At 43.1% G+C, this 24523-nt stretch overlaps 1 long non-coding RNA gene across 1 annotated transcript in view; it reads right to left on the bottom strand.

Moving 5' to 3' along the window:
• LOC145432434 (uncharacterized) overlaps positions 1-15324 on the bottom strand; it is a 39561-nt gene extending 24237 nt beyond the window's left edge. The window contains exon 1 of the long non-coding RNA XR_013912729.1: positions 15234-15324. This is a non-coding gene — a long non-coding RNA (uncharacterized LOC145432434). The remainder of the gene's footprint in view (positions 1-15233) is intronic.
• Positions 15325-24523: the final 9199 nt, after the last annotated feature.

Here is a 24523-nt window from a genome sequence, read left to right as displayed (position 1 = left end):
TGTACAAGCGGCTACAGAAATTTTCTAGCAAAGCAATCACAAGGTTTTTGGTGCAGCATTCTGTGGGCAGCCGATTTTACCTAGTGACTGCCTGCAACCTCGAGCAACCACTCAGTTGGGAAATGCACATTTTTTCTTAGCAGCCACTGACTGCCAGATCGTCAGTGCCCAGTATCTTAGGGCCATGTGACTAAGGCCTAAGCTTGCTGAATGCTAATGTCTAAAGTAATGAAAATGAGTAAACAGTTGTGCTGAGTGTAAATGACTATTTTAACTATAAGGAGAATTTGTCTGTGGGTGGGTTTGTGTGTGTACTGTTATATTTGCATGTGTAATACTCTGTGTAATGAGTCCCATTACTTCGTTTAAGTGGAGGCTGTTTAGAGACAACTGTCGGTAATGATGTGTGGTTTACACTGGACAGAAGAATTTAAAACTAAAGTAACAAGTATTGGATATTAATCTACCATCCACTGGTGTGACTATTTGTGTTGTTTCTTGTTTTGTTTGTTTGTTTTTGTGTAGTGGGGTGTCAGCATCAATCAAAGAGATGCAGTAAAAAAATGTCAGTAAACTGAATTGCCACTGTATGAAATTTTAATCAGCAAACTCTTTGCATTTGTTGTGGATCCACAATGGATAATATTATTCAGCCACTTCTTTCCTCAGCCATTATCGCTATTACCACTGCACTTTACGCCACCATTACAGTCATTGGAATTGTTACATAGTGGGCTACGATGAGAATTTTATAGTTCACTTTCTGTCTGATTGCCATTAGAGTGTCAAGGCTAATTTCGGAAGGCCCTCCCATCATTAATCAAACAGGTATTTGTCTGCTTTTAGTATCTAAGTGTAATACTAATGACTACAAAGAAAAAAAATTGAAAACCCAACATGGTTGTCAGGAAAATGCTGTGATGCCGTTTGGTAGGGGGATCATGGACAGGTCTGGGCTGAGCATTTAAAGACAATCAACATATGTTGATGCATTATGTTGCCATTTGGCAAGGAATAATTCCACCATCAGTAGGTGTTCTTTTTAATTTTGACAGTGCATTTTTCCCAGTTTTATTTCACTTTCCTATCCTTCAAACTTTAAATTATGCAGATAAATGTCTTCAGCACATGATCCAAGTCAATGTTTCCCCTTAAAGGGTCACAGTCTGTCATGCAAAATTTAAGTGTCTAGCTCAATATAGTATCATAGAATTGAGTTTATATAGTACTCCACTTCAGGCACACCTTCCTTAACGTGTTGTTGTGTGTTACGATGTTTCACTCAATTTAGATTTCACAGGTGAATAGTAAATGTTGTTTATTGGGATTGCATGCAGAAAGACACTCGAAAAAAAAAACTGATACAAGATACTATGCTAAACTACTTCCCAACCACGATCGTAACCTTCCCTCTCTTGTACAAAAATGTGCTTGAGTGAAAAGCTGCTGTAATCCTCAGGCATTAGCACACTTTTCATTCAAACTGAGTACAACTAATTCCCCATGTAAAGGACTAGAGATAAATGTGTGCCTGTAATTCATATTCAGGGCATGTACAAAGATTATGAGTCACGCTATCATTTAAAATAGCTGAGGGGGCATACAGATCCGCACATCACTCGTCAGCCTCTGCAACCACACACACACACACACACACACACGCGCTATCACAGAGGAGAGATAACACTGTTTAACAAGTGTAGTATTGGGGAGTGAGGCATGCTTTAACTTTCATTATTCCAGGAAAAAGCTTGTCACATTAAATGGCAGCATAATGGGAGACATGGAGAGAGGGGAGTGGCAGGCAAACAAGAGCAGCGACTGAATTAAACTGTAACTGAAAAAAATGAGAAGTTGGGTTTAACGGAAGGCGTGATGTGAAGGGGTGAGGGGAAGTGAAGGATGAAGAAAGGAAGACAGTAGTATAGAAGACATGAGGGATCAATTTTCCAGTTTTCCAACACTTAATACTGTACACTGTCAGATACACTGAAAACTGCAGTAACAGTACCACAGCTTTCAGTAAGCAGTAAAATGTTGTTTCCTGTGTAAGTTCAGTTTTCTGACTACACAAGATGAACTTCCAGAAATTGTCAATGTGGAATTAGAATGTTTGGAAATTTTACATGACTGGCAGTTCATCTCAAGCTCTGGCAACTCAGCTCCTAGGTCTGGAACTAGGTCTGGCTTTGACAAATGTGCTACTAATAGAGTGTATGTGCTTGTCTTGTCTTGTAACAGATCTATCTTAGGTAAGTCTGTGAAGATTTATAACCTTATTTGCGACTAACAACGGCCCACATTTTCTGTCTAAAAACACGAAAATGTATATCATCAGGGTTTGTATAGGTTTTTTAGTATATCATTAATGCATTTGTGTACACAGCATTAACAGTTGTCTCTTTGTGTATAAATGTTACTGTGTATATCTATAAGATAATGTGATATGATCCAGAATTGTAATGATTAAAATTCCCTCAGATTAGTGTTGTGATTTACTGTTGTAGACATTTTGCAGACATTTTTTTCTGCGCTTGTTTCTAATTGTTCTGAAATGTGCTATAGTTGTTCCCATTCCGGTTCAAGCCAACTTTTCAAAAAATTAGCTTTCATCTGAAATTGCAGATAACATGCCAATGGATTTTAAGAGAACTAGATACAATTGAGTTGTTCTTCTCTCTTTTTAGCCATGGAACTAAACAAATGGTCATGAGCATATGTCCATAAATCTAGCTTCACATCCGTCTAGCCCATCTAGCAGAACTCCAGATTTAGAAGTCAGTTGGAGGCGCATTGACTTGTTCTCAAGTGTTCCAAATCTCAAAGAAGTGAAATTGCAAAATCAAAGGAACAGTTGTTGGGCCTTGAGACTTGGGGCTCAGCCAGGCACAGAAACAAAAGAGCAAAATCATAGAACCACTGCCATGCACATCCATCACACTCAAGGACAAGCGCATGTTTTTGGTACTAAGCTTGGTGGTAGCCTAAATAAATGCAGAAAACATATCCCATGTATCTGTTACAGTAACTCTTAAAACTTCCATAAGGGATGAAGACTCAGCTGTTTTGAGTTTGAAAACTGGAGTAATCACATTAATTAGGAAACTCAGTCCTAATTAACGTGTCTAATTAGAGTCTCAGTCATAGTATCATACAACATTATGACAGTATGACAATTTTCTCTTGGTGGTTAATTTCATAATTAGAGATGCTATAACCTATCCATTACTACACACATTTTTATTTTGTTTGGGGCGGGGGGGGGGGGGGGGGCAGCAGTGAGGAGAGTGAGAAATGTGCGGCAATAACTGCAGACCTACCTTTGGGAATAAAGAGAATTCTAAATTGATTTGAATGTGAACCAATAAAGGTAATCAGCTGGTTTGCAGAGCTCTAACATAAATCTTGGTGTTGATAAGTAGTTGTAGTTCCTAATTAAATCTCACTTAATTATCTCCTCCTAAGACAGTCTTGTTTTCTGTTAATTTCCTATTTCTTTTTTTTTTCTCACTGGCTCTTCTCAACTTCTTTTGAGTTTTCTCTTTTTTATCTTTTAGTGTAGCTTTTCCCTTTTACTCCATCTTAACTGTCTTCTCATGCCTCTATTTTATGAGTGCATTTATATATCTTCTTCATGTGTCTGCATCACTGAAAGAGTCCATTAGGTGAAAACAATTTGGCAATGACAGCAATTTGATTAATTAGCCAACACTGTGAGGAGTGAGGAGAAACCACACAGTGAAACCATCACCTGAAGAGGATTCAGACGATTGCAGTAAAGGTTGTATAGTTGAAATGATGATGGCGTTGTTAATGCATTCATGTGGGCCGCCTGCCTTGTTGTTTCCACCTACTATGTACCTGCTCTGCTGAGCATGTTTTCCTTTGCACAGACTTCAACATAATATCATCACTTCGAGCTGATGTCACTGAGTGCAGCTGTTCTCCCCCCACTCCTCAGTAGCTGGCCGTGACTTTACATCAACTCCTGACAACTTAAGTTCCGCCCTTTGTCTTGCCAGAAATTTAAATTTAAATTGACTTAGCTCAGTGCCTCCAAAGCACACTGAGAGGCCTCCGGAGATTTGTTTCTCTCTGCTGTCCAAGTTATTTATTGTGACAGAGATGTTGCTGTTCGTCTGACTTCTAGGAGGACATTGTAAATTAATGACTGGTGTTGTAAGTGTGCCACACCAAATGAAGAAGTACATACAGTATATATATACAGATTATATATATATATATATATATATATATATATATATATATATAGGGGTGCAACGATACACAAAATTCTCGGTTCGATATTTTTTCGATACAAAAAAAAGTTCATGCTTTTTTAATTTGTCATTTATTAAAATTATAAATATATATTTTAACTCAAAAGTACAGTTTTTACATTTAATGTTGCTGAAACAACAAAGTAATAAAAAAAAATCTATCTGATCGAGAAATCACTCATCTTTGGAAAAGAGAGTTTATTACATAGAAATGGCTCTTTCCAAAATAAAAGCTATACTATACGCTTCTTCTGGGGTATATTCTCAGCAGCATATTAAACATATCAGGGCCCCATGAGGAGAATCATGTGCTAACGGCTGTCTAAATGACTCTGGTAAAGTTTGTAGCATGCGTGCTTGTTGTTTTTTGTCTGCTTCCACTTGTCTTTGCACTAGGATGATGTCGGCGTAAATGTGCAGTCACATTCGTTGTGTTCCCACTAGTGCTGTCAGCGTTAATCTCGTTGAAATGACGTTAACGCCACAACACGGCAAATCTCCGTTAACGAGCTACCGCGGATCGCCCCGTGCGTGGTGCTGGACGGCGTCAACACGTTAACGAGCAAACTGCGCTAACGCACTAGTTCCCACCCATGTAATTGAGCATTGCGTGGCACATCCGACATACTGTTTTACTTTTGTCCATGATGCCTTACCTTCAGGGTCATACGTCACATGAAAACCAAAATAGTTCCAAAGGCCAGATCTGAATGAGGGTGGGGGAGGTTCAATTTGCCATGTTTACAACGAGCTTAGCTTCTGTCTTGTGCTGCGCTCAGTGGATCTGCGCTCGACAGTGCAGCCTAGGCGGAGTAGCTGAACGCAGATCCACTGAGCTCTCAACACAGATAGCATGGTCAGAAGAAAAGTTGATAAAATAAATTAAAAATTTTGTATCGTTCGATACATATGCGTACCGAATCGAAAGCACTGTATCGAACGGTTCAATATTGATACGGGTATCGTTGCACCCCTAATACATATATATATATATATATATATATATATATATATATATATATATATATATATATATATATATATATATATATATTTATATATAGTGGCTTGCAAAAGTATTTGGCCCCCATAAACTTTCCCACATTTTGTCACATTACAGCCACAAACATGAATCAATTTTATATATTGGAATTCCACGTGAAAGACCAATACAAAGTGGTGTACACTTGAGAAGTGGAACGAAAATCATACATGATTCCAAACATTTTTTACAAATAAATAACTGCAAATGGAAGGAGTATGGCACAACTGTAAACCTACCAAGACAAGGCCGTCCACCTAAACTCACATGCCGAACAAGGAGAGCACTGATCAGAAATGTAGCAAAGAGGCCCATGGTGACTCTGGATGAGCTGCAGAGATCTACAGCTCAGGTGGGGGAATCTGTGCATAGGACAACTATGAGTCGCACACTGCACAAAGTTGGCCTTTATGGAAGAGTGGCAAGAAGAAAGCCATTGTTAACAGAAAACCATAAGAAGTCCCGTTTGCAGTTTGCCACAAGCCATGTGGGGGACACAGCAAACATGTGTCCAAAATGAAACCTTTTGGACAAAATGCAAAAAGCTATGTGTGGCGGAAAACTAACACTGCACATCACTCTGAACACACCATCCCCACTGTCGAATATGGTGGTGGCAGCATCATGCTCTGGGGGTGCTTCTCTTCAGCAGGGACAGGGAAGCTGGTCAGAGCTGATGGGGAGATAGATGGAGCCAAATACAGGGCAATCTTGGAAGAAAACCTCTTGGAGTCTGCAAAAGACTTGAGATTGGGGCGGAGGTTCACATTCCAGCAGGACAACAACCCTAAACATAAAGCCAGGGCAACAATGGAATGGTTTAAAACAAAACATATCCATGTGTTAGAATGGCCCAGTCAAAGTCCAGATCTAAATCCAATCGAGAATCTGTGGCAAGATCTGAAAACTGCTGTTCACAAATGCTGTCCATCTAATCTGACTGAGCTGGAGTTGTTTTACAAAGAAGAATGGGCAAGGATTTCAGTCTCTAGATGTGCAGAGCTGGTAGAGACATACCCTAAAAGACTGGCAGCTGTAATTGCAGCAAAAGGTGGTTCTACAAAATATTGACTCAGGGGGCTGAATAATTACGCACACCCCACTTTTCAGTTATTTATTTGTAAAAAAATGTTTGGAATCATGTATGATCTTCGTTCCACTTCTCATATTTGTGTGACCTGCTCCATATCACCACTGTTTCCCGCCCTCTCAGATCATCATCTGCTATTCATTTTACAGTTCCGTCCTCACACCTTATTACGATGGGGAACAGAGCTTTCAGTCGCTCTGCTCCCCCGGCTCTGGAACTCTCTTCCTCCTGCACTAAGAGATATTGACTCCCTCTCCGTATTTAAGACACAGCTCAAAACACATCTGTTTAAACTGGCTTATTCGCTTTAATGCTGATTTTATCTGTTGTCACGCTCTGTTTTGTAATTTTAACTTATTTTATGTATTTTATGACTACTGTTCCTTTTATTAATTGTGTTTTTTGTAAGGTGGCCTTGGGTTTCTGAAAGGCGCCCTCAAATAAAATGTATTATTATTATTATTATTATTATTATTATTATTTAAGTATGATAAACATATAAAAAAACATAGGCAATGAGGAAGTGGTAAACACTTTTCACACTACTATATGGTAATGTACAGCTGCACACATAAGTAATAAATGTGGCCTACCTCAGCTGTTGTATATAGCCAGCAATTACTCACTGTCAACGATGTAAGTCAAGGTCCATCTCATATGATGCAGGGGATCCGCATGACCTGACATTTGGATCTCATTAGTTGTACAAAATATCTGCTGCAACAAGTCCACCTGATGAGTAACTGAGAAGTAAGTGTCAAAAGTAGCATGGATTAGGCCCAAATGTCTCTATCACATGTGTGAATAACCATATATTTATACATTATTTGCGTTCATCTTTTAGCAATTTCATACTAGCAAAATGGAGAGGATGTTATTTGTAACATATGCTTTTGTAACTTATACATAATGACTGAGGACTTTACAGTTATAAGCTATGAGAAGCTGTTTTATTCTTTTTTTCAGTTATTTTCTTGTGAAATGTTTCTTGCGAGGCAAAGGCACAGTGATAGTCAAGTAGAGAAGACAATGCAATGATTTTTTTCTAGAAGTTTTGGACAGCTTTGCAGTGCAAAAAAGTGCAAATATGGTTGTCTAATGTATTTAGAATGAATTACTATTGAAATCGGTGTCAAAATTAATAATTCTTGTATTAGAATCTATCGCTCATATGAAAATTACTATTATTCTTGTTTTGTGGATAATGAGATTAAAATATCAAATTGGTTTATTATTTTCTACATATTGTTAATTTGCGATTTATTATATCCGTAATTTGAGGGTTGAGGGTTGAGTTCAAGAATGATAGTTTTAAAATTGTAAATATTCAAAAAAGTGATTGTTGTCTGTGCCATATTTCAAACAGTCATTCATCAAAAGCAAGATCAAAGTAGCAATAATAGGGTATTATTGGATGTGATATGAGACAGGTGATTCTTTTTGATATCCAAGACCTGAAGTGTAGTGGTTCCCTGTCAAGTAAGAAGTCAGGATAATTGCAGATGAGAAATGCTGAACCAACATTTCTCATCTGCAATTAACTATCTAGACATCCAGATCTGAACCCGAGCTGTGTTTTGTTTTTGGACTTCTGTACTAACCACAGTTTGGCCATAACGAACACCATGTTCGAACATAAGAGTGTCCATAAGTGCACGTGGCACCAGGACACTCTAGGCTGCAGGTCGATGATCGATTTTGTATTCGTATCACCAGACCTGCGGCCATATGTTCTGGACACCGGGGTAAAGAAAGGGGCTGAGCTATCGACTGATCACCACCTGGTGGTGAATTGGATCAGATGGCAGGGGAGGATGCTGGACAGACCTGGCGTGCTCAAACGTATAGTGAGGGTGTGCTGGGAACATCTAGCAGAGGCCCCAGTCCACAAGATCTTCAATGCACACCTTCAGCAGAGCTTCAACAGCATTCCGAGGGAGACTGGGGACATTGAGTCAGAATGGACCATGTTCAGCATCTCCATTGCACTGAGCTGCGGCTGCAAGGTGGTTGGTGCCTGTCCTGGTGGTAACCCCTGAACCAAATGGTGGACACCAGAGGTGAGGGGAACCACCAAGCTGAAGGAGGAGTCCTGTTGGGCTTGGTTAGTCTGTGGGACTTTGGAGGCAGCTGATAGGTACCAACAGGCCAAGCGGAACGCAGCGCAGACAGTGGCTGAAACTCGGGGGTGTTAGGAGTTCGGAGAGGCCATGGAAAAAGACTTTTGGACTGCCTCAAAGAGATTCTGGCAAATCGTCAGGTGACTCAGGAGGGGAAAGCAGCGTTCTACCTGCACTGTGTATAGTGCGAGTGGAGCACTGCTGACTTCAACTGAGAAAATTGTCGGGCGATGGAAGGAATACTTTGAGGACCTCCTTAATCCTACTGGCACGTCTTCTGTGGAGGAAGCAGGGTCTGGGACGAAGGGGATGACCCGACAATCTCCGGGGGGGAGGTCACTGAGGCAGTTAAACAACTCCTTGGTGGCAGAGCTCTCTTAGTTATGCTGCAATAGGTGTAGGTTCCTGAAGGCTCTGGATGTTGTAGGGCTGTCTTTGTTGACACGCCGTGGAGATCAGGAGTAGTATCTCTGGATTGGCTTTGAGTGCTCAGGCAGAGTAGAAAAGCGCTATATAAGAACCAGTCCATTTACCATTTACCATTGGCAGACCGGGCTGGTGGATCCCATCTGTAAGAAAGGGGACCGGAGGGTGAGTTCCACCTATAGGGGGATTGCACTCCTCAGACTCCCTGGAAAAGTCTACGCCAGGGTGCTGGAAAGGAGAGGCCGTCTGTTAGTCGACCCTCGGATACAGGACGAACAATGCGGTTTTTGTCCACATCTTGGAACACTGGACCAGCTCTTCATCCTCTCAAGGATACTTGAGGGTGCATGGGAGTTTCCCCAACTAGTCTACATGTGTTTTGTGGAGTTGGAGTAAGCATTTGACCGTGTTCCTCAGGGTGTCCTGTCAGGGATGCTCCAGGAGTATGGGGTGTCTGGCCAATTGCTACGGGCCATTCGATCCCTACACAACCGTTGCAAGCGCTTGTTCTGCATAGCCGGCAATGCGGCTATGGGCTCCGCTAGGGCTATCTCTATTTTTAAGATTAGGTTTCAAACTTTCCTTTTTGATAAAGCATCTAATTAAGGCTGCATCAGGTGACCCTGAATCCTCCATTAGGTTCAAGGTTCAAGGTTCAAGGTTCTTTATTATTTGTGTGTTATACAAGTATAACACACAGTGAAATGTAGCCTGACACGCTCCTCGACATGTGCAAAAAATATATATATATAAGCAGGTGAATTCTGTACATTAATATGAATAGACATCTGACTATTTTACAGGATAGACAATATAAACATATTTAAAATTAAAGGAATTGAAATGTACATTGTGCCTTGGTTTAGTATCTGGAAGAGTCCTGTCTCAGTCAATTATAGATGATGTGAGAGGGCGGGTGTGTGTGTTTAGGGCACGGATGGCTTGGGGATAGAAGCTCCTCTTGAGTCGCTCTCTGTCCTTGCCCGGAAGATGCGGAACCTTCTACCAGATTGCAGAAGTTGGAACAGTTTGTTGCCAGGATGGAACGGGTCCTTCAGTATCTGCGCTGCTCTAGTCCGGCATCTCCTGGTGTAGGTGTCCTGAAGCGGGGGGAGAGCAATCCTGCAGCAGCGTTCTGCTGTACGGATCACTCTCTGGAGAGCTTTTTGGTCCTTCACACAGTTGTTCCCGAACCACGATGTCATGTTCTGTGTGAGGATGCTCTCCACAGCGCCTGTATAGAAAATCCTGAGGATCTTTGGAGAGACCCTGAACTTCCTCAGTTGTCGTAGGTGATACAGGCGCTGCCTAGCCTTTTTGGTCTGGACCTGAATGTGGGCAGCCCATGTCAGGTCTGAGGAGATGTGGACACCAAGATACTTGAAGGACTGCACCCTCTCCACTGGAGCTCCATTGATGATAATGGGCTTGTAGTCTCTGTGCTGACCCCTTCTGAAGTCCACCACCAGCTCCTTGGTCTTGCTGACGTTCAGCTGGAGGTGGTTGTCCTGGCACTACGATGCCAGATTCTTCACTTCATCCATGTAGGCCGCCTCATCGTTGTTGGAGATGGCACCCAACACCACTGTGTCGTCAGCAAACTTCACAATGGTGTTGGAGCCATGGGTGGCCACACAGTCTGAAGTGTAGAGGGAGTAGAGCAGTGGCGAGAGGACACATCCCTGAGGTGCTCCTGTGTTGATGGTGATGCTGTTGGAGAAGCACCTGCCCACCCTCACCACCTGAGTTCTGCCAGTGAGGAAGTCCAACACCCATGCACACAGACGGCTGTTAAGTCCCAGATCCCTGAGCTTTGTGAACAGTCTGCAGGGCACTATTGTGTTAAACGCTGAACTGTAATCAACAAACAGCATTCGCACATAGTTACCCTGTTTCTTGTCCACGTGGCTGAGAGTGGTGTGTAGGACGTGGGCGATGGCATCCTCTGTGGATCTGTTGGATCTGTAGGCGAACTGCAGCGGATCTGTGGTGTCTGGGATGGAGGAGGAGATGATGTTCTTCAGCAGCCTCTCAAACACCTTCATTACTACCGAGGTCAGTGCAACTGGCCGGTAATCGTTCAGGGATGAGGGTTTGCTGTTCTTGGGCACAGGGATGATGGTGGATCTTTTGAAGCATGTGGGGACCACAGACTTCGCCAGGGACTCGTTGAAGATGTAAGTGAACACACCTGCTAGCTGGTCAGCACAGCAGCGCAGCAGACGGCCAGTGATGCCGTCTGGCCCCGCCGCTTTCCTTGTGTTCACTCTCCTCAGTGCCGCTCGGACGTCATGCTCCGCGATGCTGGTCACCGGTCTCTCGCTGATGACGTCACTGTCCTCGGTAGTCAGGCGGTAGATAGCATTAGCCGCCTGGCTAACCTCGAAACGGGCGTAGAACCGATTCAGCTCGTTGGTGAATGCAGAGTCGGCGTTGATCGGCGCAGTGTCCCTGGCTTTGTAGTCCGTAATGGTGCGTAGTCCATGCCACATACTCCGTGTGTCGCCCTGGTGGAAGCGGGACTCCACACGTTCCCGGTACCAGCGTTTGGCATCTCTCACCGCGCGCTGCACGCCGTATGAGGCCGCTTTGTAGGCGCTCATATCGCCAGTGGCGAGACCCGCGTTGTAGGAGGCGTTCCTGGCGTTTAGTTAGCTATTAGTTATGCTCCAATAGGTGTAGGCTGCTGGGGGATTCCCATGATACATTGAGTATTTCTTCTTCAGTCACTTTTCTTACTTACTATGTAATGTCTCTGCATACTTGTTATAAATTTCAGAACAAAAGATATGATGTGGAAGAGAGCCAGTCCCCCTCCCCTCCCCTCAAGCCAGATGGTGGCCCCTCCCTGAGCCTGGTTCTGCCGGAGGTTTCTTCCTGTTAAAAGGGAGTTTTTCCTTCACACTGTCACCAAAATGCTTGTTCATAGGGGGTCATATGATTGATTGGTTTCTCTGCGTATTTTTTATTGTAGAGTCTACCATACCAATATAAAGCACCTTGAGGCGACTATTGTTGTGATTTGGCACTGTATAAATAAAACTGAATTAATTAGAATTGAATAGTTGGTTCAACAGAGCTTTGACTCTTGGTCAGCCTGGCTACAGTGCTGAAAAGAAAACCGGGTGTTTTTTCTCAATCATTGGCAGATGGTATGTCCTAGCTTTATGTTTTTTTTTCCTTTTTTAATAAAGGAAAAAGCTATTTTTCCAGGCTGAAGAGCTTCTAAATTAGCGCAATGTCGTTTCATCCCCATCTTACAAGTTATCTGCTAGAACTGCCTAGGGAATCATTTTGACTCTTTGGTATTTTAAAAATCATGTCAATTCAATCAAATAAAACCCCATAATCTCATATTTTATTACTTTTCCTAAAATGCAAAAACAGCAGCCCTAGTGACAAAAAAATCAACAACTCATCTGATGTCGACATCAACAAAAAGTGAACTGATGATGCTAATGTTTCAACCCGCATCGGCCTTTTTTGAAAATCTCAACTCATTGTTAAGTTTTAAGTGATACTATCCATATACATTAAAATATCATTTGTATAAAAAAATATAGATACAATAGTAGAAACTTGCCAGCTGGCCAGAGTTACCACGGGGTATGAATGATTGATAAATAAGCTAGTGATTCATTACAACTGTTGTATATAATTTTATAGCTTTCATTTAATTATTTATATATATATGCAAATTGGCAGTTAATGTAAATGATATCCCTGACATTTTCCAGTGTGATGAATTTACATATCTCTCACACGTGAACTTTTCTAGCTCAACACACAATACCAAAATATTTTTGTTAAATTGGAACCTCCTGGTTAGAAAACCTGGTTTGGACAGGGACAGGCTTAGGGCGTCGGGGGGTTCCCCGGAGGCATATTCCTTGGGGGGCTCAACCCGGGGTAGCGGTCATGTCCGGTTAGGGGCTCTGTTGGCTCTCAGGTGACTGTTTCCTCGCGGCTGCGTGCAGCGGGACTAGGGGAGGGTCTGTGCTGACGGACGTGGGTTACTGACCTGGTAGCCTGGCTGCCCCTGGGTGGGTCCGGGATGGGCGTGAGGTTCTGGGGGTGCTCCGTCTCTGGGCTGGGGCCCAGGCCTCGGGGGCTTGGGTCCTGGTTGGTGTGTTGCCGGGGTTGTGGGCGGGTGGGTGCATGGGGGCCCAGCCCTGGAGCAGGGTGCCGCCGGTGCATCGAGCCACCTGGGGGGCTCTTCAACTGGTGGGGAAGATTGTCACATCTTGCAGGAGCTTTCCTCTCCTCAGGGGCTCTCTCTACAGGAGGGGGAGATACAGGAGAGGTGGAGGAAGATCTCAGCCTGGGTGTTTATTGTCTTATGTAGTCTGGAAGAAGAGTGGATGGTGGGGTGGGTGCAGTTTTCTCTGTGGTGGGGTTGGGTGGACTGTCCTGGGCTCTGTAGGGCCGGGAGGCGCTGCTGCGCTGGGCCCCGGTCTGGATGGGCCTGGGCCCCCTTTCCCTGGTGGGTCGCGGAGTATGGGGGTGCCTACTGGGGTCAGCGGGGGGAGCTGGCCCCAGGGAGGGGTCACTTGCCCCTCCCTTCCTTCCCTCCCCATCTCCAGCTGCCTCCCTCTTCCCGCTCCATCACAACCACCCACACATGCAGGACCTTGGAGTAGGGGTATGTCACCAGGGTGCAGAGGAGGCCACCCCCCCCCCCTGTCCCCTTCTGGCTGCCCCTGCCTCAATTTTATCCCACAACTTAGACATTCACATTACTCACACTCTCATTACACATACAGTGGGGCAAAAAAGTATTTAGTCAGCCACCGATTGTGCAAGTTCCCCCACCTAAAATGATGACAGAGGTCAGTAATTTGCACCAGAGGTACACTTCAACTGTGAGAGACAGAATGTGAAAAAAAAAATCCATGAATCCACATGGTAGGATTTGTAAAGAATTTATTCGTAAATCAGGGTGGAAAATAAGTATTTGGTCAATAACAAAAATACAACTCAATACTTTGTAACATAACCTTTGTTGGCAATAACAGAGGTCAAACGTTTACTATAGGTCTTTACCAGGTTTGCACACACAGTAGCTGGTATTTTGGCCCATTCCTCCATGCAGATCTTCTCGAGAGCAGTGATGTTTTGGGGCTGTCGCCGAGCAACACGGACTTTCAACTCCCGCCACAGATTTTCTATGGGGTTGAGGTCTGGAGACTGGCTAGGCCACTCCAGGACTTTCAAATGCTTCTTACGGAGCCACTCCTTTGTTGCCCGGGCGGTGTGTTTTGGATCATTGTCATGTTGGAAGACCCAGCCTCGTTTCATCTTCAAAGTTCTCACTGATGGAAGGAGGTTTTGGCTCAAAATCTCACGATACATGGCCCCATTCATTCTGTCCTTAACACGGATCAGTCGTCCTGTCCCCTTGGCAGAAAAACAGCCCCATAGCATGATGTTTCCACCCCCATGCTTCACAGTAGGTATGGTGTTCTTGGGATGCAACTCAGTATTCTTCTTCCTCCAAACACGACGAGTTGAGTTTATACCAAAAAGTTCTACTTTGGTTTCATCTGACCACATGACATTCTCCCAATCCTCTGCTGTATCATCCATGTGCTCTCTGGCAAACTTCAGACGGGCCTGAGCATGCACTGGCTTCAGCAGCGGAACACGTCTGGCACTGCGGGATTTGATTCCCTGCCGTTGTAGTGTGTTACTGATGGTGACCTTTGTTACTTTGGTCCCAGCTCTCTGCAGGTCATTCACCAGGTCCCCCCGTGTGGTTCTGGGATCTTTGCTCACCGTTCTCATGATCATTTTGACCCCACAGGATGAGATCTTGCGTGGAGCCCCAGATCGAGGGAGATTATCAGTGGTCTTGTATGTCTTCCATTTTCTGATGATTGCTCCCACAGTTGATTTTTTCACACCAAGCTGCTTGCCTATTGTAGATTCACTCTTCCCAGTCTGGTGCAGGTCTACAATACTTTTCCTGGTGTCCTTCGAAAGCTCTTTGGTCTTGGCCATGGCGGAGTTTGGAGTCTGACTGTTTGAGGCTGTGGACAGGTGTCTTTTATACAGATGATGAGTTCAAACAGGTGCCATTCATACAGGTAACGAGTGGGGGACAGAAAAGCGTCTTACAGAAGACGTTACAGGTCTGTGAGAGCCAGAAATTTTCCTTGTTTGAGGTGACCAAATACTTATTTTCCACCCTGATTTACGAATAAATTCTTTACAAATCCTACCATGTGAATTCATGGATTTTTTTTCACATTCTGTCTCTCACAGTTGAAGTGTACCTCTAGTGCAAATTACTGACCTCTGTCATCATTTTAGGTGGGGGAACTTGCACAATCGGTGGCTGACTAAATACTTTTTTGCCCCACTGTACATATAGGATCTTGGGGGTGGGCACGATACACGGAATCCAAAGTACCACCATCAGGGTGTACACCCCACCCCTGGCGTCGTTGCCCACCTCTCAAAGTTAAATACACGTAGACATTGAGGGCCAGCAGGAGGGACCATGCGCTTACCTGCTGCTCTCTGGCAGGTAGCTCCATGCCCTCCTGGGTTTTAAATGCACCTTAGAACACACATGCATCAACACTACAATGAGCGGGTGGAGGGAGGTTTGGAGTCTTCTCTCACCCCCATTCTCTGCGACCTGCTGGAGCGGGGGGGCTAGGAGGAGGAGTTGGCCGTCCGACTGCGGTCTGGAGTGTGGGGCCTCCCTGCTGCTGCGGAGTCGGGGCGGTCTGCCTCCCCCCACCGCAGGGAAAAGGGTAACACCACCTGGGTCTGGGTGCAGTTCCCCCCCCCTCCAGGGGCAAGGGTACCTAGACCCGGGGCTTAGAGTACGCTTGGGGAGTGTGATCGTGTGTGCAGCGTCTCTTTATGTCTGTCTCCATGTTGGTTGAGTGTGGAGTAAGTGTATATGAGAGCATGAGGGTGGGAATGGATGTTTGTATATGTGTGTGCCTGTATTTCTGTGTCTATATGTCAGGTTGGGTGTCAGGCGCCACCTCTCTGGGGACATCTTAGGCCCTCCAAGGTATGGAGGCCTATCTCCCCCTACCACCACTTCCCCTGCCAGTGGCGGACTCCCTCAGACGTCGGTGCGTTGGTGGTTCTTTGTGTCCGGGGATGGGCGTCCAGGTACACACCGGCTCACTCCTTGGCGGCCGCTTATCGGGGCCTGGAGCCTGGGGCTTGCTCGGGCCACTTCGGAGGTGGGGTGCCCCCGGCCTCTCGGCCTGGGGCTCGGTCACTCAGGCACGGCTGGCTGCCGGCGGAGCTCACGGGCGCGTCACTGCAACTCCCCCTGGCTTCTGCTCCGCGGCTGCTGAGTGAGCCCTCATCTGGGACTGTCCCAGAAAGAGCTGAGGAGAGTCCCATCTTTCTTTGCCTTTAGACAACAATTCTGATGGCAAAAGAGCCAAACGGGACAGGCAAAAAAAAAAAAAGAAAAAAAAAAAAAAAAAAAGAAAACCTGGTTTGGTAATTGCTACAAACTTAGCTTGAACACAAAACAACAAATTAATGGTCATTCAAGAAAAATGTGTCCATTTTTTGTTTTCCTAAAGCCATGTATGGGAACATCCCTCATTTTAATCAAAGAAAGAAGACAGTTTTGCTGTTTTCCCCTGTGTGCACTTCTGTAGTCTGCAATGGTTTGAGGCAAAGTTATTTGAGTTTGTGTGTCCCTAATCATTCAATGCAATGTGTGTACGTGACTGTGTGTGTGTGTGTGTGTGTGTGTGTGTGTGTGTGTGTGTGTGTGTGTGTGTGTGTGTGTGTGTGTGTGTGTGTGTGTGTGTGTAAAACTGCAAAAGCTCTGTTGACTTGGTGTACTGAATGTGGGTTTTGATGATTAGAGACACAAAACAGTTTTGTTGTCTCTGTGGCGCAGGTATTTTGCCTGCTAGATGTAGCTCTAATATGCCCAATGGGTAGCAAAGGCTTATCATTGTAAATACTGGCCTTTCACAGAAACACACTCTCACACACACACAGACACATTCACATGTGTATACTATATATGCAACCAGAAAACATGACTTTATCAGATAGGCGTCCCACAACAGCTTTGGAAGTTCACACACATGCTGTTATTGCGATGAAATTTAGAGTAAGTTCTGAAAGTACCTGAGGTCAAATAGATGTACAATTAAGCTGATGGGATGTCAGAAGCTGCATTTGTCAAACTAAAGAAGCACGCGCTCATCTTATCATCAGTATGCATTTAACAGTGAGAGGACAGCACTGCGAGGAAACCGCCACCAGCTCTGAAGAACGCTTTTTGACAGGGGACTGTCACCAGGCACCATGGCAGACATGACTTATTTTACTTATTTTAATATTGAAGAATATCTACTTCTTTTCTACTTCTATAAGAAGTTGGAAATATTTTGCATTTATATTTTAAAGGAGTGTCTGCTTTTTCAAATGTATAAAAGTGAAAATCTTTGCACTTGGTGTTGGGTCGGCGCTTCCACGGGCCCCGCTGATTTAGAGACTTATTCCCGTTAACGAAGCAAGACGAACAGCTCAACCGGTTTTTCACATGCTAGCACAGGAAGCATCTCAGAGCAGCCCTTCTGCCCTCAGTCTCAGACCACTTCGAAGAAAGAGCTTCCCCTGCAGCCTTTTATACTGTGACACAGTTTACACAAACACCTATTGTAAAAAAAAACCCTATGGTGCATCATAAACCCTAAGGCATCGAGTGTGTATGTGTATTCATGTGCGAGCATGTGTGTGTGTGTGTATTCATGTGCGAGCATGTGTGTGTGTGTGTGTGTGTGTGTGTGTATGCATGTGCACTCAGATTAGTGTCAAGCCATGTTTTGGCCATTTTTCACTCACAGCAAATGGGAAAATATAAAGACTTTTTCATTGTAACAGGGAACCAGTACTCATTATTTTAATAGCTTTATGGAAATAAGTGTGTGTCAGCCTTGAAAGTGGATAGTGGAAAATATGCTCCAAAAGAATGAGAGACTATCATGGTTCTAGGTGTTTGACAGTTTTTACTTTGTTTGGGACTTTTGGTTCACTTGGATTTGAGTTTAAGGTTTGTATTAGTTAATCATAAATTCAGTATTTCATTAGCGTTCTTGTTGTATGTGTTTGTTCCCCTTTGTGTCTAGACTAACTGTCTTGTGTCCATGTCCTGTAATCAGTGTCCCCATGTTTGTTTACCTTCGGGCTCCCTTGTGTCCCCATGTGTGTGTTAATTCCTGTTTTATTTTTATAGTCCCCTGTCTCATGTGAATGTTCTTGAGTTTGACTTCCTTTGTCTCGTTAGTTATGATTCACTTGAGCTGTGCTTCCATGTGTCTCCACTCACTTTAATTCCCCTTATGGGTATACAATGTCTGCATCTTTCTCTGTTGTTCATCGCAACCGCCCTCATGGTGTGTGTAATCTCCTTCTGTCTGGCCATTCCTGCAATGTTTAGTTTTGTATTTGCCAAAAAACTAACACCATTTCATAAAAAGAACAAACCAAGAATCAAACATGGAGGTTGTAGTGTGATGGTCTGGGGCCCCTTTGCTCCTTCAGGACCTAGATGACTTGATTGAAATGATGGAACCATGAATTCTGCTCTTTACCAAAAGTCTACAAGGAGAATGTCCAGCCAACAGTTCCTTCCCTGAAGCTCAAGCACACTTGAGTTATGCAGCAGGGTAATGATCTGAAACACACCAGCAAGTCCACTTCTGAATGGCTAAAAGAAAAAAGCAAAACAAAATGAAGGTTTGGGAGTGGCCTGGTCAAGGTGTAGACTCAAATCAGACAGGTATTGTTTGGTATGACCTTAATCCGACTGTTAATGCTGGAAAACATGGCTAAATTCTGCAACAATTCTGCAGAGAAGAGTGGGCCAAAATTCCTCCACAGGGATATGAAAGACTCATTACCCATTATCACAAACGCTTGACTGCAGTTCTTGCTGCCAAGGGTGGCACAACCAGTTATTACGTTTAGGAGGCAATTACTTTTTCACATAGTACATTGCAACATCAGTTTTATTGTTATTAACAAATAGCACATTATGTGATATCCTTCCAATGCTATCAATCTGGATTTAGCTGTGTTTTGTAATCTTGTGCTAAGCCCACGTAAGCAATTTCTTTTTAACCCTTGTATGGTGTTCGGGTCTGTGAGACCCGTTTTCAGTTTTTCTCAAAAGAAAAATTAAACAATTAATTATTTTTTCAACCTGAAATTCATTGGCTTTGGCTTATTTTCTGTGAAGAACATGAATCCGAACTAATTTTCAATGACCTCATACTGTACCTCCCCCCACGCATTTACATTACATACAAGGTGTTCGGGTCCACTGGACCCAGGCCTAATAAAAGTGTTGAAAGTGCAGGTCCTGTGTTCCCACACTCTGTCTTCCTCCTTTCTGGTGCTGCTGATGGTGTTTTCTTCCCCTCCTGCTCCCGCACAAAGTTGCAACATTGTTGAAAATTCAACTATCAACACCGTCTGCTCTTACATTCCCACACATTTTACCCTCTTTCTTGAGGGATCCAAATTTTCTCATCCCCTGTCCCACCTGCAAATTAGGGGCATAATACTATAAATAAGACTTTGCCAGTGTGGTTCTTTATCACAACTGATCAAGATGGCAAAAGATTATCTGCTGCGAGGGCCATCCAATTGATTTTGGAAGAGAGAGTGGCTTCGGATGATGATGTTGACAAAGAGGTTTCAGAATATTTCACATTTCTGAAAATTTAGAGTCTGACAGTGACTTTGAAGAAGAGGATGAGGTTGAGCACCATTTAGTAACAAAACGAAGACGAGCACCCCATCTGCAGCCAGCTCCAGGACCAGAACAAGCCCACCAGACAGCAAGTGAAGAAATATGGATGTCAATAACTGGTGAAATTGAATGGTCTTCTTGCCCAAGAAATGAGCCACCCTGCAGAGCTGTTACTGTGATAAGCCAGGGCCAACACGGCTGACAGTTACTCATGTGCAGGACATCAAGTCTTCATTTGAGCTTTTCATCCCAGATTACATCCAGAAAATTATTCTGGATTGCAGTAATCTAGAAGGAAGGTGTGTTTTTGGAGAGAGGTGGAAGGAGATGGACCAAATTGATCTGCAGGCCTACTTTGGGGTTCTTATCCTTGCAGGAGTTTTCAGGTCCAAAGGGGAATCCACAGAATCCTGTGGGATGCAGAAACCGGCAAGAACCTTTCCGTGCATCAATGTCTCTGGAAAACTTCCACAAAATTTCCAGGATTATCCGTTTTGATAGCCGAGACGACAGACCAGCTCGACGGCAGAGAGACAAGCTAGCTGCCATCAGGACAGTGTGGGATAAGTGTGTGCACCACCTACCCCTGTTTTACAACCCTGGGCCTAATGTCACCATTGATGAGCAGCTGATCCCATTTAGTTGTGAAACATATTGCTTCACGTGTAAATGTGTTGTCTTTCCACTCACTCCACTTGATTATAACTGATTTATGTTTTTATAACATTTTATAAAAAAAAAAAAAAAAAAAAAAAACGAGAAGCACATTAATTCATAAATGTGATCTAACAAAGGTAAAGGGAAAAAAATTAACCATGTTTGCTGTTCATATGGCTTGTAATTGGGATGAAGTAAACATCTGTTGAGTAATTTAACATAAAATTGTTTGATAGTGTTAATTTGGAAAGCCAAAACTCTAGCGGGTCCACCAGACCCATGAACACTGGCTGAGTAACAAAAATATGAACACCACACAAGGGTTAAGGCAGACGTTTAATGTCTTTTTAATTACTTTGTGATGAATAACCTGGCTTCAAGAAGGGAAAAAAACAACATTCTGCGGTAATAATGGTTTAGATTTTGACATCCATGTGCTTTTCCCCAACAGCCACTAAATAGCCAGATATCTTAGTTCACTTATTTTGTCCTCTTCTTTGAGTGAAATGCAGAGTTAAAGTTGGTTAAGATGATTAGGAAAGTAAAAAAAATTGGCCGGCTAATTTGCAGCAGTCAAGGTGAGAAAAGTTGTGAAATGAGAGAAAGTTTACTCTACAGAGACACACAAAGAACAGAAGGGCAGGAAGGAAACCAAAGATGCCACTAAAGAAGCAAAATCTAAAGCAGACAGAGAGAAAGTTCAAAAACAACAACACAGAAAAAAGCAGACAGGGGAGCAGGCAGTGACAAAGATGAAAACAACAACCAGAAAACAAGACAAGGCACTTTGACATCTGCCAGCTGTCCTCACTTCCACCTCCCAAAACTCAACTTGAGCTGAGAAACATGTAGTTAAATGCTAAGGTCTCAGCTGGATAGGTAACCTTGATGCGCAATATATTTATCACCAAGGCCTATGTAAGTCAGCATCACATCAGGGATCAAAGTAGTATAAATTAATGGCTGCCAACTTTGTGATGTAGAGGTTATGTGGCCTTAGTTTCACTGACTTTCTATAGCTACTTGTTGCAATGTAGCAACAAGTGGCTGTAGAAAACCATTTACTTAGACTCATTGAAAATGAATTCAACATTGGCTAGTAATGGTTCTTCTTTTAGAATGAGACCCTGTATTAGGAAGTAGCTGTGAAGTGGTTATACATTTTTATAATTTTCAACAAATGGCTTGCTCTCAGCCCACCTTTTGACACGTCTTAAGGGTAAAAAAAAAATAAGCATCATTCTTCACATGGATTCTTTGGATCAATAAACTGCATTTTCATGCTTTTCCATTAATAACTTATTTTATTTTTACAGGAGCCAACTTGAGAGTAATCACGGCTCATCAGAGGTTTCACCTGAAAAGTAGACAATATCTGGTAAACAACAGAGGATTAGAAATCTTGTTGCTCTGAATAAGGTCACAGGAATGCCACCCAAATTCAAGGAGTCCCCGATTGATGTCACTGCCAACATGACTCTGAAAAAGTTTTGCAGAGAAATCACTGGCTGTATTCTTCCATTGCATCAACCTCCTGTCTCCGTGAAGCTGGTTTATGAACTATTCAGCTGAGACTAAAATACTTCTTGCATTTTTGTCCTCCCAGCACCTGCAAGTACAACTGAATGAGATGTGATGTTTTAGAAAAATATATTCTATTCTTTTTATGTAACTTGTTTGTCTTCTATCATCAAGCTTCTTATTTTTATAAAACTTGAACTTTCTTGGAGGTTAAAATTACATCTGGTGATACTACATCACATACAGCATAAGTCTTCTGTTACATATAAGTTATATATATATATATATATAAACTTCCCTCCATCCTTATCATTATCCTGGGGCTTGAATCTGCCCTTTCATCTCGGAACAATTGTTCTGTTTTGACAGACTGGAAAGAGCTGAAGGCTCAGACCTCCAGCTTAAATTAGTTTCCTCTGACATCCAAGATGAGGGGAGGAAGACAGAGAGAGAGCATCTTAGCAAGGAGACTGTTGAAACTAAGGGAGAAAGATCACGGCTTCAGATTGGTGCTCTCTGAGATCTACTTTTGTGGGCAGGAGGGAGAAATAAGAAAAATGAGTGAAGAGGATGGTATGCATGTGGGACAAAGTAAGGAAGGATAGGCATATATATTGATTGAAAGAGCAAAATGAAAGAAAGGAAATGAAGAAGAAAAGAGGATAAGTCTAACTACTGATGTGTACACCTAAATAGCAAATGTGGAGAAGGAGACAGAGGATAGTGGGATAACTTTGCTCTGAATGACCTTGCTCAACATGAACATTGTGCTCATGGGGAAGGATCCTAAGAAAAAAGGTTTTAAATGATTGCTGTACCTGAAAATAGGTTATAATAATAATAATAATGGATACTTTATTGATCCCCATGGGGAAATTACTTGTTTTTCTCTGCATTTGACCCATTCACTCAGTGAAGCAGTGGGCAGCCCACTAAGCAGGCGCCCGGGGAGCAGTGTGTAGGGACGGTACCTTGCTCAGGGGTACCTCAGGGTAGCCGTTAAGTGGATTCGAACCGCCGACCTTCCGATCATGGGGCGACCATTTTACCTACTGAGCTATCCCCAGGTTATGTTTTGCTCACTATCTTCAGTGTTCTCCCAAAGATAGGAGATTTCTACCTGTGATGACCTCAAGACCGTTTTGCAGTGAGGCAACAGCACTAACCCCTCAGCCACCACCTCTATAATGATTATAAAGGCCAAAAACAAATCAAAACTCCATCAGGGAGACACCAGAGATGATTGGCAATAGAAGCTGCAGGACTAAAGGATTTCCTTGAAAACTCAGAAACCCCAAAAAAATGATTTAAAAAGAGTTATTGAAAAAACTTCTATTGAAGGTTTTTTGTGTGAGGTAAGTTTTAAATGAACTGGTTCTTATACAGCGCTTTTTTACTCTAACTGAGCACTCAACGTGCTTTATGCAACCTGCATCATTCACCCACTCAGTGGGTGCTTTTTTATGCTTAAGTGTTTTCTAACATTCACACTCCAATGGATGTATTTTACCCAATGATATTTGGCATGATATCTGGCAAACCACCAACCTTCCAATAAGTAGATATCCTGCTCTACTACTTGAGCTACAGACACTCAGGACATTTTTGAGAGTTCTCCTTCTGGATCAATCCAAGATTTTCTCACCAGTGATGGAACTGGATTTTTGTACTGTACATGGCTACAGAATGTCCTTTTATCACCTATCCGATCTCTGTTTAAGATATTATTTCCACCTAACAGAAAGTTGGCAGTTTGAAAACAAACTTTCTACAAATCTTGTAGGTTAGGTACCTCACCAGCCTAGACCTCTAAAGATGTGTTTACTATAAGCAGCTTTAGCTTTATATGAATTTAAACTTTCATTTAGCACACAGGTATGACCAAAATTCCAGAAAAGTCTCATAAAATCAGGACAGCGGCCATCATGAGAAAAGTTTATAACATAGCTTAAATGGGAAAGCTGGTTTACATTAATTTTAATAGGTGATGTGTGTATTGTTTTGTGCTTGTAGAGCTGTCTGACTAGAAAACCAGGAAAGTATGAACACAATAAAATCTGTGAGAGAAAGTCCAATCTTGCAGGATCAATGCAACTTTTCTCTTTGTTCTTTTCAGTTTTTTATGTGATATTGTGGCAGACCACCAGGTGGCTCCACTCACACCCAAGTTGAACGGAAGTGTTGGGGTGGAGATTTTGGCGCTCAATATATGTGAAGTTCTGAGAGTCAGTTAATAAAGTTGGAGTGAGACACAGAGACCTCTCCTGTCGTTATTACATACCTCCACAATATCGGTTTTTATATTCACAAAAGCGTTATTGTATTCGCAAACACAGGGATCATGGATATGTTGCTTTAACCATGAGAAATGCATAGGGGTCATTAAAAAACTTTAGTGTATGTTGTCTGTTGGTGTTAGACCTGCAATAAAATAACAACCTGCAGGGTGTACTCTCCCTCTCAACCTATGAAAACTGGGATAGGCTCCAGCCCCCTGTGACTGTGGTTGTGCTGAATTGGGTTGGATGGATGGATGGAATTCAATCAGCAATAGGCTAAGGCATATGCAGACTAAGCACCTGATTAGGGCCCTCACGAGCCCGGGGATTCCTCAAGAGCACTTGAAAGTTC

This window comes from Astatotilapia calliptera, chromosome 2 (assembly GCF_964374335.1).
Source record: "Astatotilapia calliptera chromosome 2, fAstCal68.1, whole genome shotgun sequence".
In the NCBI taxonomy this organism is placed as follows: Eukaryota; Metazoa; Chordata; class Actinopteri; order Cichliformes; family Cichlidae; genus Astatotilapia; species Astatotilapia calliptera.
The sequence above is the reverse complement of the archived record's forward strand: the minus strand, read 5'-3'. Positions and strand labels throughout refer to the sequence as shown.